The 2,908-nt window shown below is 37.4% G+C and overlaps 1 long non-coding RNA gene across 1 annotated transcript; it reads right to left on the bottom strand.

Moving 5' to 3' along the window:
* Nucleotides 1–987: 987 nt before the first annotated feature.
* Nucleotides 988–1,605, bottom strand: LOC140593564 (uncharacterized). The gene is made up of 3 exons (XR_011993955.1): nt 1,308–1,605; nt 1,171–1,208; nt 988–1,084 (listed from the first exon to the last, which is right to left on the bottom strand). It is a non-coding gene; the product is annotated as an uncharacterized lncRNA (long non-coding RNA).
* Nucleotides 1,606–2,908: the final 1,303 nt, after the last annotated feature.

A 2,908-nucleotide genomic window follows, 5' to 3' on the forward strand; every position in this document is an offset into this window, starting at 1 on the left:
TAATGTAAGAACCCGGTCTTTGATAAACCTCAGGACAGGCCCCAAGTCGTATGAAAGGTCTTTAAGGACCCTCCAATTCTGTTTGCCGTTAGGGAAATGAGGAAACAGCTTTTTGCACAAAGTGTCCGCTTTGAAATAAATGAAACAGGTGATTCTTTAGCGGGCTATACTTGACTGATAGGATTGTGAATGTTTTCATGGTTCAAGTGGTTACCCTTTGTTAGATATAGTGAACATCTAGTGATAATTACACAATGTTTTTGAGGCAGATCATTTAATTAGAATGATTACAAACAAAAATATTCCAACATATTTTTGACCAGAGTCAATCACAAACAGTTACATTCAGTGCACAACATCTGTCGGTACAAGCTTGTCCCGCATCATATGCCAAAATGCTTGAGCGGCTGCATCTACATCATTACTGTATTCATTGACCATAACACCGCATATCAATTCATCCATTTTGCTGCGTATGTCCCTCTCATTTTTCAACTTATTTAAAACTGTATCAATAACCCTCTGAACCATTGTGGGAGATGGCAGAATTGGGTTAAACCTCAAGACCCCCTTCACTACAACATTTTTCAACCACGGCCTACACAGTTTTTTTGACCACTTTTCAAAATTGTCAAAAAGGACATGCGTGCTGCTGTGGATCTGAGCAGAATGTGGCGCACCCCTTACAATTCTCCTCTAGGTTCTTGTCTATTATCGTATCCAGAATCCATACCACTACTCCTATAATAAATTGTATAACATTCAGCGGTCTCATGCTTTTGTCCCAGTTGTCTTCCACCGTTGATGATGTCAGCTCTGTAAATCCGTCCTTGACAAGCTTATCAATCTGTGCTGCCATTTCTGGGGTATGCCATCCCTCCCCTGAAACTGAGAATATAAACACATTCAGCCTTTTGTCCATTTTAAAACAAAAACAAAACAAAAAACACCAGTACGGTAAACTAGGTACACTCACCATTAAAACTATCAACCCTTTTTCGCTTAAGGTTGTCATGCTTGGTCTTAGGCCCTTCTTGGTTGTCTTTGAAAGTAGCCGCTGGTGTGCTTAATAGATCGCCGTTATCTGCAAATGCGAGCATAAACACTTTCATTTTTCCGCATTTAAACAATAAAACCCGTTGAGATAACTAACTATGAACAATAACTTACCGCTATTCCAATCCTCTGTTCCACGGTCCTTATTCGGTCTTGACGATATAGAAAAAACTTTTGTTCAAAAAATATGTTTTCACAGTAGCAACAATTCTAACGATTCTAAAATACATTTAAATGAAAATGTAGCATACCTCCAGTTTAGCATTTCCATCTTTGCGTTGAAAGTTGATCGGCGAAGATGTCTGTGTCTGTTTCAAGCTTTCAGATGTATCTGTATTTTGTGCTTGCCACTTGCTCGCTTAATAAAGCATGAGGTGAGTTACCCCTCCCAGCTGGGCGTTTCCATCAGGACAACTAGACATTATTCTACCAAAGTTTTTCATGCGTATTTGATGCTTGATTCTAAATGTAGCTTACTAGGTGCTATTAAATGTGATTAAATAACCATGCCTACCTTCTTTAAATAGCAAAATAACAGTTACTGCTAAACTGTTTTATTCCTTGTTTGGATCATCAGTGGCTATTCCCTGCGCATTTTCAAAGAGAGAGCGGCTTGTCGCCTCTTGACTAAACTTCTGTAAAGCAAAGGTACCCTTAAAGTACTTTGAATAAAATGTTTCATGGCGTGTTTTAATACTTATTTTAAAATAACACATTAACAAAGGAAGGGTAAAATAACAAAAATATATCCTAAATTCTTGACCGCTCCAGTACCTCCCCCCTCAACCCATCCTTGGCTCGTGCTAAAACTTCACACTTCTGCATGCCTGGGTGAATCAGTATCCTGTAATGTGTTGTAAAAGAAAACTAGCCCATATAATTTCACCCTAAAACATGATGACAGTGTTTTTACCATTAGAAAATAACGCATTATTTAAAATAGCACGTTGACAAGCACAACTAATGTTTTTGTCCCCTTAAATTAAGATAACCAAGGCAAAAAACAATTGAAACAATGCTAGACCGTATAATTTCACCCTAAAACATACTGGCCACGCTTTTATTGACATAAAATAGCGCATTTGCTTAAAATAACAAAACTGTTTTTACCCTCTTTCATCTCTAGCTAGAAAAGATTGACGAGCCCCAAAGCACGGTTAAAATTACGCTGCCAAAAGTTTTGTTATCCTTAAAACGCATTTAAACCAGTACATTAATAAACATCTGTAATGTATTTTATTCTTTTAAAGACTAATGGCCTCCGTTTTGCTGGCATGTACTGTACCGTATATGCTATGGCTCCGGCGGCCATGTTGCTTCATCGCGAGGCCCCGAAAACATCACTCACGACATAATTAGAGGGCTTGCGGCCATTCGTCGCCTGACATGTCTGAACATGTTGGCTGTGTTTTTACTGACATAAAATAGCACATTTGCTTAAAATGACATGTTAACAAACAACTATTTTTTTTTACTATTTAAAACCGCCAGACCCTCTTTCGTCTCTAGTTAGAAAAGATGGATGCGCCCAGAGCACCGTTGCAAGCACGCTAATAAATGCTACTACCATTAAAACACATTTATAATGGCCACCTTCTTTTAAATAAAAACAATATTCTAAATTATTGGCCATTGGTGACCTGGGCTATAAGAAAAACACACTTCTGTTGCTAAAGTCCGCGCACGTGTGGGATAATATGCTTGAATTATTTATTAATTATCATTGGTCAAATGCTTTATAACACATTTTACACTTATTTTAAAATAAGAATTCTACCAAAGTTTTAAAAATGCTTTTGATGTATGTTGATACATGCCTATGATAGCTTATACAACAATTAAATACAAGTGT

The sequence above is a fragment of the Paramormyrops kingsleyae genome, chromosome 12 (genome assembly GCF_048594095.1).
Source record: "Paramormyrops kingsleyae isolate MSU_618 chromosome 12, PKINGS_0.4, whole genome shotgun sequence".
NCBI classification, from domain to species: Eukaryota; Metazoa; Chordata; class Actinopteri; order Osteoglossiformes; family Mormyridae; genus Paramormyrops; species Paramormyrops kingsleyae.